This window comes from Schistocerca serialis, chromosome 2 (assembly GCF_023864345.2).
Source record: "Schistocerca serialis cubense isolate TAMUIC-IGC-003099 chromosome 2, iqSchSeri2.2, whole genome shotgun sequence".
NCBI classification, from domain to species: domain Eukaryota; kingdom Metazoa; phylum Arthropoda; class Insecta; order Orthoptera; family Acrididae; genus Schistocerca; species Schistocerca serialis.
Genome location: NC_064639.1, coordinates 1,091,469,911 through 1,091,488,470, shown reverse-complemented (window position 1 = coordinate 1,091,488,470; position 18,560 = coordinate 1,091,469,911). Strand labels below are relative to the sequence as shown.

General features: G+C 41.3%; 1 protein-coding gene across 4 annotated transcripts in view; it reads right to left on the bottom strand.

Moving 5' to 3' along the window:
* Positions 1-16,736, bottom strand: part of LOC126458547 (tRNA 2'-phosphotransferase 1) — a 71,390-nt gene extending 54,654 nt beyond the window's left edge. The window contains exons 1-2 of one of the 4 annotated variants that reach the window (XM_050095664.1): positions 16,548-16,736; positions 13,647-13,801 (exon numbers count right to left, since the gene is read on the bottom strand). The gene's annotated coding sequence lies outside the window, so the exon portion shown is untranslated. Of the gene's footprint in view, positions 1-2,497; positions 3,311-13,646; positions 13,802-16,547 lie in introns of those variants that run through there. The other 3 variants (XM_050095667.1, XM_050095663.1, XM_050095666.1) reach the window with 3 other exon arrangements.
* Positions 16,737-18,560: the final 1,824 nt, after the last annotated feature.

The following is an 18,560-nucleotide window of genomic DNA, read 5'->3' as shown; positions in this document are numbered from 1 at the left end:
GCTGAAGTTCACAGCACATCTGTTCCTGTGTTTGCAACTGTTTACAATTGGATAAATAAGTTTAAATGTGGTCATACTCCACAAAAGATGGACAGCATTTGGGAAGACCAATGGAAGTGGGCACCCACAAAATGATTGACAAAATCCAATGATACAGTCTCGAGTGATCAACAAATCAAAGTGTGCAAAATAGTTGAACCCGAGGCACATCACAAGATGCAGTGCTTTTAATTTTGCACGAGAAATTAGGTGTGAAAGAAATGTCGGCAAGATGGGTGCTGTGTTTGCTCTCAGTGGAAAATAAATGCAATCGTGAGGTTGACACTGAGGCTATTTGGGTACTTTTTGATAGAAATCCTGCATCAATATGTAACTGTAGATGAAACACCGGTACACTATTACACTCCAGAAACGAAGTTGTCCGATAAGGTGATGGTCACAGTTTTCTAGGATGCATGCAGAATCATCTGCATCAATTACTTGAAAAAGGGCTGACTGGAGAGTATTATGCATCGTTATTACACCAGCTAAGCAAAGAAATCAAAAGTCCTCATTTGAAAAAGATACTCCTTGCATCATGACAAAGCACAGATTCACAGCTGTGAAGTTTTGATGGCCAAAATTATGGATTTAAATCATGGAACTACTGTAACCATCATAGGCTGTCAGTTTTATTCCTTCAATCTACCATGCATATAAATTACATTACTGCCCATTTTCAGCCTTAGGCCACTTTGTAATGTCTGCAATATAATACCAAAAGTGCAGTAAATAGGTAAGACACATTAGTGAACGACATTATGCTTGAACATTGCAATTGTTGTTTAAATTACTTACATGATATTGGTGATAAATGTGTCACCTTTAAAAGACTTCTTTTGTTATGTGAGAACAGACATTTGTTCCCACACATAAATGTGTCGAACATCACATTATGGTCTTGCACATACCAATCAGCTAAAAATCACAACTTTTACAACACTTCACGTATGCAGAAAACTTACTGACAGCTACCTTACTAGTCCTCGCATATTAATTTAACAGCATACACTGTACTTTTACACATTAAAGGAATAAAACTGATGGGCTATGGTGGTCAAAATGAGATATTGAGGTTGTGGGCTCATACATGAAGAAATTTATGGAACAAAAGTTCACATTATTGCAACATCCACTGTATGCACTGGTTTTGGCCCCCCATGATTTCTTTTTCCAAACTTGAAAGAATGGCTCATCAGACGACAGTACATGTCAAATGAGCAGGTCATTGCCCAAACAGATGCCTATTATGCAGACCTTTTGAAATCCAACTTTCTGGACAGCTTAAAAAAAGTTGGGGCAACACTTGAAAAAATGTAGTGTGTTAAAAGGGGAATATGTTGAAAAATATTTTTTTCCTAGAGACTTACTGAATGACCCTTATATCTTACGGCACTCCTGCTATTTAACAAGGTGGCCAACTGGCTCTTCTCTGGATTTTCCAACATCCCATTTCTCTGGATCCAATTTCTGATCAATTCTAGGTCTTTCTGCAGAATCTCAGAATCCTGTAAGGTTTTTTACTTCCTTGTAAACTACTATGACATCAGCAAATAGCCTTATCTCTGAATTTACGTCTTCTCCAATATTGTTGACATAAATCAGTGGTCTCCTGTCCTCATCTTCTGTTTTCTCTGCTATAGGTGTTCTGTCACCGAACTCACTACTCTTTCATCCAAGCCTAGTAATTGGAATTTTGTTAGCAGTACCACATGATTTCCCTTATAAAAACTCTGAAAAAATCAACATCTATCTGTTATACAAGGTCTGTTCAAAAAATTCCAGAATTTTGTCTACAAAACTGTTCTATTCTGACACTTTTTTACTGTGCATGGTCTCCTTCAAAATACTCTCCTCCACAATTGATGCACAGATCCCAACACCGTTTCCACTTCCGGAAGCAGTCTTGGTATGCCTCTTGCTGGATCATGTGAAGTGCCGTCTGCGAATTTTCTTTTATCTCATTTATCATTGCAAATCTTCGTCCTTCCAACAGGGTTTTCAGCTTTGGAAATAAAAAAAAAAAGTCTGCAGGGGCCAGGTCTGAAGAGTATGAAGGATGAGGCAATACAGTGATTTCATTTTTTTTGTGCAATAGTTATGCACCAACAGGGATGAATGTGTGGGTGTGTTATCATGGTGAACAAGCCATGAATTGTCTAGCCACATTTCATGCCATTTCCTTCTCACATTTTCTCCAGGCATCACAACACGTCCCGATAGTACCATCAATTAACAGATTGTCCCTGTGGCACGAATTCATGATGAAATAATCCTTCAAAGTCAAAGAAAACTATCAATACAGTTTTGACATTTGACTTGTCCTGATGAGCTTTTTTTGGTCTTGGAGAACATTTCCCGGCCCACTGTGAAAACTGAACCTTGGTCTCAAGATAATAACTGTAGACCCACAGCTCATCACCAGTTATGATTCGCCTAAGCAACATCTCACACTCACCTGCACGATCCAAAAGCTCTTCACAGACTGCAAGATGAAGTTCTTTCTGCTCTTCACACGAGTCGTGGGACAAACTTGGTGGCAACACAATGCATTCCAAGATGCTGTGTCAGGATTTTATGACCTGATCCAACTGAAATGTCACATCCTTCTGCAACCTCTTGGACAGTCAGTCTTCAATTAGCACACACAATTTTGTTGACATTCCTGACATGAGCATCGTTAGTAGATTTCAAAGGATGTCCTGAATGATGGTCATGTTTAACTTCCAGCTGGCCATTTTTAAACTGTATGAACAATTCGTGACACCATGTATGTTAAACACCCATCACCATAGGCTTTCTACATCATTTGGTGTATTTCACACAAGAGTTAATGCAGGCACATTGCTTCTCAAACTCTGCCATCTTGAAATTCGTGAACTGTGCAGCACAATATTCTATTCATTAAAGCACTGAACAATAACTAATAGACATGCAACAATGAAAGTTCTGGCAGTTACACATTAAACACAGACATGTGCAAGTGTGCCAATCGCATTTTGCTCCAACACATTAACGCCGTGAAATTATGAATGGCCAAATGCCAGGATGGTTCCTTTGACAGGGCACGGCCGACTTCCTTCCCCATCCTTCCCTAATCCAATGAGACCGATGACGTTGCTGTTTGGTCTCCTCCCACAAATCAATCCAATCCAATCCAATCCAAATTATGTGTTCCAGAAGTTTTTTGAACAGACATCATAAACAGGGACATGAAGTAAAATGTGGACTATTGTTTTATCCAACATTAAAAAATAATGGTCGTTGACTTGAACAGCAGAATGTACCGTCAAAGGTACGGGAGAGAGCTCCACTGTGTCTGCCAGTTTTCACCACAGGGCACTGTACCTTCACTTGGATTAGAGGGCATTTGGTATAAGTGCTGTTCTACATCTACACCTACATCTACATCCATACTCCGCAAGCCACCTGACGGTGTGTGGCGGAGGGTACCCTGAGTACCTCTATCGGTTCTCCCTTCTATTCCAGTCTCATATTGTTCGTGGAAAGAAGGATTGTCGGTATGCTTCTGTGTGGGCTCTAATCTCTCTGATTTTATCCTCATGGTCTCTTCGTGAGATATACATGGGAGGGACCAATATACTGCTTGACTCTTCGGTGAAGGTATGTTCCCAAAACTTTAACAAAAGCCCATACCGAGCTACTGAGCATCTCTCCTTCAGAGTCTTCCACTGGAGTTTATCTATCATCTCCGCAATGCTTTTGCGATTACCAAATGACCCTGTAACGAAGCGCGCTGCTCTCCGTTGGATCTTCCTTATCTCTTCTATCAACCCTACCTGGTACGGATCCCACACTGCTGAGCAGTATTCAAGCAGTGGGCGAACAAGCGTACTGTAACCTACTTCCTTTGTTTTCGGATTGCATTTCCTTAGGATTCTCCCAATGAATCTGTCTGGTATCTGCTTTACCGACGATCAACTTTATACGATCATTCCATTTTAAATCACTCCTAATGCATACTCCCAGATAATTTATGGAATTAACTGCTTCCAGTTGCTGACCTGCTATTTTGTAGCTAAATGATAAGGGATCTATTTTTCTATGTATTCGCAGCCCATTACACTTGTCTACATTGAGATTCAATTGCCATTCGCTGCACCATGCGTCAATTCGCTGCAGATCCTCCTGCATTTCAGTACAATTTTCCATTGTGGGGTATAAAAAGACCACCACTCATGGTGTGAATCATTTCTGGCAAGGTTAGCAGACAACATTCTCATCTGAAGACGGCAGCTAGATGGACCACTGAAATATCGTGTCTAGATAACTGCATAATCCAGCAGCAGATGCAACGAGATAATCGTTTGGACCCCCCCGCCCTCCTTTGCTTTGTGGTATCCTAAAACCTTTTTTTGGTCAGCCTTGTGCTCTCTAGGCATACTTAAACTATTACAGCCCTATGGACACTTATCCCCTACATTACACCCACTTTATGCTATATGTCAAGAGGCTCTATCAGAAGAACATCCACTTCTTGTATTTTCTGAAACAAACTGCTCATAGCCCCTCCCCAGATCGTCCCATTTTCTACAAGTTGATTCCAGTCCTGCAAGTTCATATTTCCCTTCCAATCCTTCTGTGCCATGTTTAGGTCTTCCCCAAGTATTTTACTTGTACCCTTCTTTTTGCCAGGTTCCCACAATCCAAGGGTTTCTCACCTGTACTGTCATCCCATTTTCTACCTTATGATGCCTATTACATCTAACTCTTTTCCTGTGCATTTGCTGAGCCGTATATCTAGAATTTCATTGTCATTATCACAGAAAATCTACTGACAGTTGTTGAGCTGTACCTGTAGAATTTCATTCACATTATTACAGAAAGTCTTATCAATGGCTGATGAGCATCAGCAGACTATATAACTGAGGGCGGGGGCAACGACAATTGTTACTGAAGTTCACAAAGAATCCTACGCCGATTCCATGGTACGGGATGCTATTATTCGGTTGGCGCCCAACAAAGAATTTAGGCAACGTGCCCTTCAGTTGGCAAATCCGACTCTAGATGAAGTCCTATCCATCGCGCAGTCGTTTGAAATTTCTTGTGCCGCTGGAGCGCAAATAGAGGCGTCAGGTGAGGTCGGGGAAATACAACCTCTGTGCGCTGTTGACGACGCGTGCGGCGTGTCCCCGCCGGCCGATGTGGCCACAGTACACTCCCAAGCGCAGCCTCGATCTAACCGTAAACAAACCTCTAAGAAACTGCAGCAAAACCTCCGGCAACTTCCTTCATCTGCACGATGTTTTGCGAAACATTCACGGGAGGATTGTCCCCAGCGTTGGGCCATGTGTCACAATTGCAAAAAGAAGGGTCATGTGTCATCCGTTTGCAAATCCGACCACATACCTGATGTTCATGACCGTGACGCTGATTCTGCTTCTGTGTTGTCTGTCAATGGTACTTCTTCCCTTTCAGGGAAGTTATTCCTCACTGTCCAAATCCTTGGTCGGGATGTTTGCATGCAGGTGGATACTGGTTCTGCTGCCACTATCATCAATTCTCAGACGTATCTTCAGTTGGGTTCTCCAATCCTATCACCTGTCACTCGGCAATTACGGATGTACAATAAACAGGAGATTTCTCTCGTGGGACAATTTAATGCTGAGATATCTTACAAATCCGTCGTTCGCACTGTTACCATATTTGTGGTCGACCATAGTAGCGTGAAAAATCTTTTTGGTTTTGATGCCTTTCGCGTTTTTGGATTCTTCATAGGTGACTCTGTCAATATCGTCTCTGATGCCATTCCTTATGCTCAATTGGATTCCTTGTCAATGACATTTTCGTCCCTTTTTTCTCCTGGGTTAGGCCGTGCAAACGACTTTGAAGCTCATATCACACTCAAACCCACCACTCGGCCTAAGTTTTTTTGGGCTCGGCCCATTCCTGTGGCCCTTCGTGATCAGGTCAAATGGGAGCTGGACCGTCTCACTGCTTCAGGGGTCTTGCTTCCTGTCACTTCAAGTGAGTGGTCCTCTCCTGTCGTTGTCATTGCTAAGCCCAATGGTGATATTCGTCTCTGTGGCGATTTCAAAGCCACTGTAAATGCTCAATGCCTCATCGACACTAGCCCTATGCCCGGACCTGAAGAATTGTTCACTAAACTTGCTAGAGGCCAGTATTTTTCTAAAATTGACCTGTCAGAAGCTTATCATCAACTTCCTCTCGACGCTGCTTCCCAGCAGTTTCTGGTCTTTAACACGCCTTTCAGCCTCTATCAATACCAACAATTGCCATTCGGGGTTGCCAGCACCCCTGCTCTCTTTCAGCGATTCTTGGAACCATTATTGCTCCCTGTCCCTGGGTGTATAAATTACATGGACGACATTGTTGTCACTGGCTCCACCACTGAAGAACATCTTCAGAATCTCCGCCCACTTTTTCATGTCTTACAGACTGCCAGTCTTAAGTGTAATCTTCAGAAATCACAATTTTTTCAGGCATCTATCACGTACTTGGGGTTCCAACTCTCTCGGGATGGTATTCGTCCGCGTCAGCAAACTGTCGCTGCAATCGATGCCCTTCCTTGCCTTACATCTGTTAAGGAACTGCAGGCCTTCTTGGGGAAAATAGCATACTATTACAGGTTTTTACCATCTGTGGCTTCGGTGGCTCAGTCGTTGCATCGCCTGTTGCATAAAAACATGCCCTTTCACTGGTCCGCGTCATGCGATGCGGCTTTCCAGAAATTGAAGACTATGCTGAAACAGGCCCTGTGCCTGGCTACTTATCGACCTGGCCAACAACTCGTTCTTGCCACGGACACCTCTCAATATGGGGTTGGTGCAGTCCTTGCGCACCGTTTTTCTGACGGTTCTGAACAACACATTGCTTATGCCTCCAAAACGCTCAAGGATGCCCAACGAAAATATTCTCAAATTGAAAAAGAAGCTTTGGCCATTATTTATGCTCTCCATAAGTTTGGTGTTTTTCTTTATGGATCCAAATTTCATCTTGTTACGGACCACAAACCACTTGTTTCCTTGTTTCATCCATCAACGTCGCTTCCCTACAAGGCTGCACACTGCCTCCAGCGTTGGGCTCTTTACTTGTCTCGTTTCAATTATGAGATTCATTTCTGGCCGACAGCTCACCATGCGAATGCTGATGCACTGTCTCGCCTTCCCATGGGTCCTGATCTGGCATTCAATAGGGACAAACTTTTGTGTTTCCACCTGGATGTTGCCGAGCAGCGGGTTGTGGACGGGTTCCCCATCACCGGGGACTGGCTGGTGGCTGCTACGGGTTCTGATCCTACCCTCTCCCAGGTTTTACGCTGTATTCAGAAGGGTTGGCCAGATCATCCGTCCGCTAAGACTTCTGATCCGTTGCGGAACTACTTTGCTTTGTGTTACCGCCTCACGGCTAGGGATGGTGTTATCCTCCTTTGCACCGAAAATGATTTGCCGCGTGTTGTGGTACCTGCATCTTTGCATGCTTCGGACTTGCACCTCCTTCTCCAAGGGCACTGGGGTGTCTCTCGCACAAAATCTCTGGCGCGCTGTCATGTGCACTGGCCCAGCATCGACTCTGAAATCGCACACATGGTCGCTGCCTGCGGCCCTTGTGCATCACAGGCCGCCGCCCGAAGTCATCTTTGTCACCGTGGCCTTTGCCTGAGAAGCCCTGTGAGCGTATTCATGCTGACTTTGTGGGACCTTTTTTAGGTACTTATTGGCTTCTCGTTATTGACGCCTACTCTAACTTTCCTTTCATTGTCCGTTGCACGTCACCTACCACCGCGGCAACCACCAATGCTATAGCTCGCATTTTCTCTTTGGAAGGCCTTCCCTCTACTCTTGTTACTGGTAACGGTCCGCAATTTGCCTCTTCCGAATTTTTGTGCCCGTCACGGCGTCATGCGTGTCACGGCCCCTCCATTCCATCCACAGTCAAATGGTGAGGCTGAACGACTGGTCCACACATTTAAAGCTCAGATGAGGAAACTCCTGACTTCTTCTGCTGCTGATGATGCGCTTCTCCAATTTCTGGCTTCTTACTGTTTCACCCCCATGGGCGACAACAGCCCGGCAGAGCTCTTACATGGCAGACAGCCCCGCACGCTACTTCATCTTCTGCGGCCTTCCACCTCACGGCCGCGGGTGCCTTCACTTGGCCAGTTCACGGCCAGTGACCTTATATGGGTACGGGGATATGGCAAGCAGCCAAAATGGAGTCCTGGCCACATCTTACATCACCGTGGCCGACGCCTGTATGAAATCCAGATGGACACAGGTGTTGCAGTGTGTCATTTGGACCAGCTTCGGCCTTGTGTGCCGGCAAGGCCTGTTCCGAATGCCACTACACCACATTCGACTCTACCTGACGCTCGGGATCTTGGCACCTCTCATTACTCACAACGCACCCCTGTCACCATCATATCGGTGCCAGCACAAGAACGGACACTACCAGGAGACGTGCCCATGCTGGAACCGGATGATCATCATCTGTCGGAGCATCTCTAACGTGCCTACTTCTCCTATGGTCACCGACACATCGCCCATGCCTCCTGTTATAACAACCAGACTTGCCGCAATGGGTAGATTGGTGCACGGGGACCCAGCAGATTTGACCCTTACGTCTCCTGTCATCTCGACCCATTATCATCGGGGACACTTCCGTCCGTACGGGAAGCCTCCTCCACAAGACTTTACGGCCAGTCAAACACCTATGGACGTTAGCAATCTACAGGCCACCTCCATCAAGAGCAGTGCAAAAAATTCAAAGGGGGGAAAAATGTTGTGACTCGCCGATCTTTCAAAGTGCCGCCGCGCAGTTACACGCGTCCGCTACGTGCGGCGCTGTCTGCCACCCATGCAGCAGCCGCGCTACCTAAGCAGCCAGCCAGCCAGCAGCCACTAGACTTGGACTCAGTGGTGATTTGAATGTTACCGTGTACACATGTCTTACTTTGTCTACTTGCTCTGCGCCTTACATGTGTTGTGTCGTTTTTGAAATATATGTGTTCAACTTGATGTTATAACAGTTACAAGAAAAATGTGCTGCTTTTGCAGATGCAAATGCGAAGAGTTCATTATGAGAAGAGAAATTAGGGAAATGTTTATTCAGAAGCAGAAGATTAATGACGATTTGTATACGCTGCATTTTGAGTTGGCAATGCTTGTTACTCCTTTAATGTTTGATCTTTTGTTTGTTGTTGTAGGGAAACAATGAATAAAATAGTGAATGAAACAAGGCTAATGCATGATAACAAAAAATTCTGAAATTAGTAGGTCAGTTTGCTGATGTTAGTGCACACAGCGAACCAAAAGTTGGTTTTTACCCTAGGGTGCTAAATCTGACAAACATCTGCTGGTCAGGCCAACGTTGATGAGACAGGAGGACCCTTCAGCAAAGTTACTAGAAAATGCCTGAATTTTTCAAAAGAAACACTTCCTGTACAATCACCAATATTCAGTCAGGGACAGTTATGAATTATTGAGTACATTAATGATATAATGGAAACTGCAGATCTGAAATTTGTGTCTTTGGGCATAGTAGACTTGCATACTAACATATTGTTGGGCAGCCCTTTCGAAATTATTAGGAACAAAACAGGCTAGCTTGGAATGAGATTTATGAGACTATGATCAGCTGTTTTTAAATTTGTGGATGGGCTGAGTGTGGCAAGTTCCATTTCTGACCAGCTAGCCGATATTTTTATTAATTACCTTGAAAACAAGTTTTTTTTCCTTGAAAATCTCAGACTGGCAGAATGTTTTAGATATATAGATGACACACTTTTGTTAATAAAATGCAACAATAATACATCTTTTGCAAAGTTTAATGGTTTACATGACAAAATCAAACTTACATGTGATGTGGAAACTAATATATTTTATATTTGGAGTGAAAATGGGAAACATGCCTTTGGTATTTTCCAGAAAAACACTTGTAATAATAGTTCTGTATACCTTCATTTAAACACCACCCGAGTCAGCATAGAAATGGGTTTTTAAGTTTGCTATTAACTGTCTATTTAAGCTCCCATTATCACAGGCTGAGTGTCAAGCAGTAAGATATTATCTAGCATATTGCAAAAGTGAATATTATCCACAGTATCATGTGAGTAATATTTACACACATCAAAAAAAGTTTTGCATCACCTCGGTTCCAAGAGTTCCAGAACCTGTAGAGAAAATTGGAATAGAGATCAACATAAACATAATTTCTGCCCTTTTTATTGCTCATGGAGACCACATGTTGCATGTTGTACCACCACCAGACAGTGAGACCTCCAGAGGTGGTGGTCCAGATTGCTGTACACACCGGTACCTATAATACCCAGTAGCATGTCCTCTTGCATTTATGCATGCCTGTATTCGTCGTGGCATACTATCCACAAGTTCATCAAGGCATTGTTGGTCGAGATTGTCCCACTCCTCAATGGCAATTTGGCATAGATCCCTCAGAGTGGTTGGTGAGTCACATCGTCCATAAAAAGCCCTTTTCAATCCATCCCAGGCATGTTCAATAGGGTTCATCTCTGGAAAACATGCTGGCCACTCTAATCAAGCAATGTCTTTATCCTGAAGGAAATCATTCACAAGATGTGCACGATGGTGGTGCGAGGTCAAGGGAAATGACTGATTCCAATTTTCGTAGTTTTATATGTAGGTATTGGTGTTTTAGATTAGATTAATACTTGTTCCATAGATCATGAATACGACACTTAATAATGATGTGGAACGTGTCAGGTTAATAAAAGATGTCTGTACAAGATATTACACTACACAAAATATTGCATGACACTAAGTTTTTTTTTTTGTTTTGTTTTTTCCCCCTTAATTTATATCTAAAAATTCAGCCAATGAGTAGAAGGAGTTGTCATCTAGAAATTCTTTTAATTTATTTTTAAATATTAGTTGGCTATCTGTCAGGCTTTTGATGCTGTTTAGTAGGTGACCAAAGACTTTTGTGGCAGCATAATTTACCCCTTTCTGTGCCAAAGTCAGATTTAACCCTGCATAGTGAAGATCGTCCTTTCTCCTGGTGTTATAGCTACGCACACTGCTATTACTTTTGAACTGGGCTGGACTATTAACAACAAATTTCATAAGTGAATATATATACTGTGAGGTTACTGTGAGGATCCCTAGATCCTTAAATAGATGTCTGCAGGATGACTGTGGGTGGGCTCCAGCAATTATTCTGATTACATGCTTTTGAGCAATGAATACTTTTCTACTCAACCATGAATTACCCCAGAATATGATGCCATATGAAAGCAGTGAATGAAAGTAGGCATAGTAAGCTAATTTACTGAGATTCTTATCACCAAAATTTGCAATAACCCTAATAGCATACGTAGCTTAACTCAAGACGTTTCAGCAGACCATCAATGTGTTGCTTCCAGTTTAACCTCTCATCAATGGACACGCCTAAAAATTTTGAAAAGTCTACCTTAGCTACAGACTTCTGTTCAAAGTCTATATTTATTACTGGAGTTGTGCCATTTACTGTACGGAACTGTATATACTGTGTTTTATCAAAATTTAAAGAGAGACCATGTGCTGAGAACCACTGAATAATTTTGTGAAAAACATCCTGTACAATTACATCACTTAGTTCTTGGTTTTTGGATGTTATTACTATACTTGTATTATCAGCAAAAAGAACTAACTTTGCATCTTCATCAATGTGGAATGGTAAGTCGTTAATGTATATCAAGAACAGTAAAGGACCTAAGACAGAACCCTGTGGGGCCCCGTACTTGATAGCACCCCAGTTTGAGGAATCAGTTGTTGTTTTAACATTACATGAACCACTTATTTCAACTTTCTGCATTCTTCCAGTTAAGTATGAATTAAGCCATTTGTGCACTGCCCCCCTCAAACCATAATGATTAAGCTTATCTAAAAGAATTCCATGATTTACACAATCAAAGGCCTTTGAGAGATCACAAAAAATACCAATGGGTGATGTCCGGTTATTCAGAGCATTTAATATTTGATCAGTGAAAGTGTATATAGCATTTTCTGTTGAAAAGCCTTTTTGAAAACCAAACTGACATTTTGTTAGTATTTTATTTTTACAAATATGGGAGGCTACTCTTGAATACATTACTTTCTCAAAAAATTTTGATACCGAGCTGTCAGAAGAGAGATTGGGCGGTAGTTGTTGACATCCGACGTATCCCCCTTTTTATGCAATGGTTTTACAATGGCATATTTCAGTCTATCGGGGAAAACACCCTGCTCCAAAGAGCTATTACATACGTGGCTGAGAATCCTACTTATCTGTGGGGAACAAGCTGTAAGTACCTTGCTGGAAATGCCATCAATTCCGTAAGAGCTTTTACTTTTCAGTGAGTTTATTATTTTACTGATTTCAGAGGGAGAGGTTGGTGGAATTACAGTTGTTTCAAACTTCACAGGTATGGCCTCTTCTATTAGTAGCCTTGCCTCTTCTAGTGAAGATCTAGATCCTATTTTCTACACAACATTTAAAAAATGATTATTGAAAATATTTTCAATTTATGATTGTTTGTTAGTACACTTGTCGTTCAGTTTTATGGCACTAAAGTCTTCCTGTGCTCTTGGTCAAGGGAAATGTCTGATTCCAATTTCCGTAGTTTTTGCTGTAGGTGTTGGTACTGTCAGGGAAGGAAGTGTCCGATTCCTATAGATTCTTGTAATTACTTTTTTGTTTGTCTTTTTGTGTGTTTTGGGATCATGGCGTGTATTTTTACTGTTATATGTAGCTTGTTCCCAAAAAACCCCAATTTCCTGCGGTTGTCTCATTAGTTTGATTGTATTTTAAGAGGAAGATGTTATTGTCTTATTTATATGTATTTTCATGTTAGTTGCCATGTGTATGAAGTGACATCATAGGTGCCATATTGGAGGCACTTAGAATAGCCATTTCCGCCATACTGATGACGTCATGGGTCAGAGCAGACGGGTGGAATCAGACACTTCCGTAATCCCACCCTTCCTGGCACAAAGTAACAATGCGGACGCGATCAGTATTGAACTACAGACAACACGAGACATATACTTGCTTCCTGGTGGAATGACTGGAAGTGATAGGCTGTGGGACCCCCCTCTGTCTAATAGGTGCTGCCCATGCATGGTTGTTTACATCTTTGGGCAGGATTAATGGCATCTCTGAACAGTCAAAGGGACTGTGTCTGTGATACAATATCCACAGGCAACACCTATCTTCAGAAGTTCTGGGAACCAGGGTGACGCAAAACTTTTTTTGATGTATGTATAACAAAACTGAAGTTAAAAGTCAACAAGGAGTTACACCTGTTGTGAGCAGAAAAGTAAAAGACAGCAACAGCAAATATATTTGTTTAACATACTATGGTACAATTAGTATGAAAGTGCCATCAGTTTTTAAAAAGCATAAAACTACAGTCTCATTTCTGACCACGAATAACCTTGGTTGAAGCTTAATTAGTAGCATTGACAAAAGAAGTATTTGTCATGAGTCAGTTGTTTATAAATTAGAATGTCCAGACTGTGATGCCGGGTTATGTGGACAAACTGGAAAATGACTTGAAGCGAGATTTAGTGAACACGACGCATTGGGAAGAAAGGCTGTAGCCTAGTACAAAATCTAATTTTTCTGCCTACCTGACTGCTTGTGGACACACTGTTCCAAATTTGACATCACGTTTGATGTTGCTACTTAGATGTGAGATGAGCAGATTTTTAGATCTCCAAGACAAGATTGAAATTTTTTGTCACCTGAGGTCTTCTGCAAAATTAGCTCAGTTTTGCTGTAACCACTGACATCATCATAGACAATAATGTTATTAACATCAATTCAGGACATCACATATTTCACAGAATTCTCAACAAACATGTTATACCAAGCTTTATTGTATGTCGTGTCATTCAACACCCATAACTCCAAGTTCATTATGATCTTATTACGTGGAGTGCAACACGTTGTAAAATAAAATAAAAGATAATAACTGTGATCCGATTATACCAAGGTTTCGGGTTACTGGAAGCATATAATTCCATCCGTCTGTTTTGATCCGTGACGTATTGGGGGTGGTGTCTGTGACGTCACTATGGCGCATTGTTTATGAGTTGGTTGGCTTTGTACATATTGTGTTGTTGTACGTGATGGTGCCCTCTGGTGGTAGATGTGGCTGTGCTGAGTTCCACATGTGGTATTGGGTTCATCTGAATTTTGATTGTCATCATGCTAACATGGTTTTGAGTTTAGGTCATTGGTGGCATAATGTGGGTGCATCTTTGTGCGCATGTGTGTGCATGCACGCATGCGTGCGTTGGTGGCCAACCCATGTGGTATTGCTGGAAGCTTTTGTCGGTAAGTAATTTTTGCTTTGCTTTTATTCTATAGTAATTTTGATGTTTTGTCTGTTGTGTATTTATGTAGGTCAGTTGTGTTTTAATTAATGTTGTGGATATTGGGTATTTGATGTTTTTGGTATTGATAGCTGCACTTGAGCTATATGGTCAAGGGAAATGTCCGATTCCACCTTCCAAAAATGTGGGTATTGTTTCTTATTGGGATCAAGAGCTGCAGTTGACCTATACAGGTCAGGGGAAATGTCCAGTTCCTGGGGTTTTGTTGGTTAAGCAGAATGTTGTAATTTAAATTTTTTTGATGTTATTTGATTTATAATAGTGCTGTGTAAAGATGTCATAGTCGCCATATTGTATACGCTGTAACTAGCCGTTTCCACCATATTGATGGTGTCATGGATCAAAACAGATGGTGGAATTGAATGCTTCTGTAATGTCAAGCTTTCAAACATGGTTAAGGATTTTTTTGAAAAAAGTTTTAACATTAATTTTAATTCACATTTGTCGCATCAAGTTCACTGCATTGTTCCAGTAAGTCATTGCCAGTGATTACCTTACTTTGTAATTTATTTTATGCAAAATTGTTGTTATACAATAAACGCTATCAGTCTACTTTAATTTTATATACAAAATTTGTTTGAACAATGGTTATATACTTCATTGGATAGAGAAAGTTGTTCATCCTATATAATGTGCATCTTGGGTGGTTGTACAGGTCTGTAAGCAGCTGACTCAGTTTGAACTAAGCTATATACGTGCTGAGGTGGTGTAACAACATGTGCAGTTAGAAGCTTTTTTAGCCTACGTGACTCACTTGAAACGGTATGTTCCTTATTATAAAGTTCCTGTTCTGTATTACTGTGATACCAATCCTCTTTTATGTCATTCAATGTCCAGTTCCTTTTTAATTCTTATATTCTAATGATAGCTATTCTATAGCTGATGTCTAGATCTGCAATGAAGTACTGCTTGAGTTGAAATTGACTGCTGATTTCCTTCCTGTTTTGCATTATATGGTTTATAGCGGTGGTGGTGGTTAGTGTTTAACGTCCCATCGACAACGAGGTCATTAGAGATGGAGCGCAAGCTCGGGTTAGGGAAGGATTAGGAAGGAAATCGGCCGTGCCCTTTCAAAGGAACCATCCCGGCATTTGCCTGAAACGATTTAGGGAAATCACGGAAAACCTAAATCAGGATGTCTGGAGATGGGATTGAACCGTCGTCCTCCCGAATGTGAGTCCTATGGTTTATAGGATGAAGCCTACAAGTAAACATTAGTGTTTTCAGCAAAGCTCTCAACACGCTCAGCATCTTTCTGTGATTCTCTTGTATAATCAGAGCTTGCATAGTCTTTCATAGAAGCTGAATTTCTCATTAGGCCTATACACTGCATTCAGTTATATGGTGGATGTTTAATGAAACTAACGCTGTACAGAAATCTGATACCAGTATTTGGAATTTTCCACAATTTTCCGAAAACGTATAAATGATTGTCTACGCAGGAAAACCTATAATTGCTTGTATTTTATTCAGGAAAATTAAACCGTGCTGCCAAAAGTTGTGGCACAATAAGCTGCCACACTTTTTCTAAGATAATGTATATGAACACTGACAAACGTCCTTCAAGAAAACGATTCACTTCAAACTGGTTGTAGTTTTATTATCGAAGCAATTAGCTGGGCTACAAATCTCTTAACTGAATCTTATCTATAATTAGTCTTGAGATAGCTTGTACAGAAATGGTGCAAGCAACATTACAGAACATACTGAAGAAAGAAAAAATGTTCCTGGGGCAGAATTTAAGCTTAAACTAATGATATTCCCATTAAAGCGCTGTCTAAATTCTATACAATAACGTGGCAAAAATATTACATCTTTGCTAATAATGTGTACGTTCGTCGTCTGATAATGCCGGACCAACTATCCTCGAAACTTATCAGTTTACGCTTATCGGGGAATCACAGCCCTGTGATATTCACACATGTCGGTATTTGTCGTAATAGTGACGTTAACGTATATATACACATTTTCTGGTACCGGATGTAAACTTGTTGACATTTCTTTGTGTCATTTCGCTCTGCAGCAAGCGGAATGCGGGGTGGGAAACAAAGTACCAGCGTCGTTTCCTCCCGTCATACTAAGGCACTTTATGGTAAGAACTTCACACTTTCAAGCGAATTGTTCGTTCATTACCTTGCTTATGATTCGTGCCTGAGAACAACTTTACAAACTGAGCTAAATGTAAATTAATTTATCACATTTCAATGACTGATTTTTTCTCATCTTCGAAACACAGCTTCAGATCACCAAATTTGATTAAATATTGTTAATTCTGCAGAACTCTCAATTAACACGATCCAAAAACACCTATGTTTATTTTCGTCACGCCAAAGACATTGCTTCATTCACACACAGACACACACACCTGCAACGGTTGCCCCACCAATCGCTAAAAACGACGTTCTCGATCATCGTTATTGTATCTACATCTATACTATATATACAATTAGTATCCGCGATTTGTATGGCACGATGCATTTCTATTCTCTTCAGGGTGGAGTGTGAAAAAAAAACCTGAATAACTTGCGAGCTGGATTCACGATCGTCGGCAAGTGGTATGTACAGTGGGGACTGCAAATTAACACGAGATCCGCGGCAAACAGGCTTGTAAAGTGCGAGCTGCACATTATCCCGAGATGCCCAACACCAGGTCAAACTAAATTCCATTTACACTGTCCGTGTTCTTAAATAGGTGGTATTTTCTGTTAAATCTTACCATGCTACAGGGGTACTGATATAGCTATACGTATCAGAACTCTCGGAGTCCTTGATACTGAGCAGGATTATCTTGCCTTCGGTACTGCTGCACAATACAGTTATTATATACAGTGGTGTAACGTGGGAGGCCAAGGCTCTGATGCGGTGGGGGTGGGAGGCACTTAGCGGTCAAGCTGCAACTCTTTTTTTTTCCGCTATCGGAGTGCTACCACCTTTGGGGGCTGGACTGGGCTACCAAGATTGTAAGCTTAAGGGTTCAAGTTTCTCTTTCTTTGTTAACTTTTGCAGGAAAGCGGCGCCTAAGGCATCACTGCATCCATTTTGGTGTGAAAGTTTTGCCTCTTCGTTGTGGTTAACCTGTCTATCGTATGAATTTTCAATTCATTGTGCATAGTTTGTAATCTTGTCCACCTTCGGACTTTGAGTGTTAGGCAGAGACGTCTCTTTTGGATTAATTGAAGTTTCTTAATATTGGATCTACTGACAGTGCCATAGGAGAAACAACCATACATCACTGGTGTAACATAACGTGATAGAGCCTAAGTTTAGTCTTGATAAGCATGTAATTGCTACTAAGCATGGGATACAAGCCATGAATTGTTTGTATTAGTGTTTTTCTGTTATTTATTGGACGTATGTCAGCTTTTTGTCAAGTATGACACCCAGATATGTAGTTTGCTGAGTCCAGCCTATTTCTTGATCACTGATTGCCTGTTTTCTGTCTAGTAGTGCTCATCGACGAGTGAAGAGGACGGTTTTTAATCTTATTATCGGCTTCCCGGAACTGAAGAATATCTAATTGATATTGAAGTCTGTTTATGACAGCATTTGGTTGTTTGCCGCTACAGATAGGTGCTACGTCATCTGCAAACTGCGCTAACAGTATGTTCTGTAGTTTTGTGAGATCATTCACATATATGGTGAACAGAACGGGCGAAAGTATAGAGCCTTGCGGAATTAATTCGGTTTGTGTGTTACTGTCCAATATTTCTCCATTGATTTATGCATAAAACCTTGTGTCTGTTAAAAAAATCTCTATGATTTTTATATAGCACTCCGATAGGTCTGTATTGACTTTCAATTTTGTGATTAGTTTATCTCTCCAAACTTTGTCGAACACTTTTCCTATATGAAGGAATATAGCAGTTGTGTACTTTGAGCTATTGTTATCATAAACTAGGTATTCCGATATGCAGAGGAGCTGTATCTCTGCTGAAAGTTTCTGTTCATTTGTGAATTGTCCAGAATATATGATATTGTCATCCGGTAATGGTAGTCGTACTCTTGACAGTAATAGTCCTTCAAGGATTTCTCCAAATGATGCTAATAACCTTACACCAAAGTGACAAGAGTAATGGGACAGTGATACGCACATATTCAGATGGCTGTAGTATCATGTACACGAAGTATTGAAGGGCAGTGCATTGA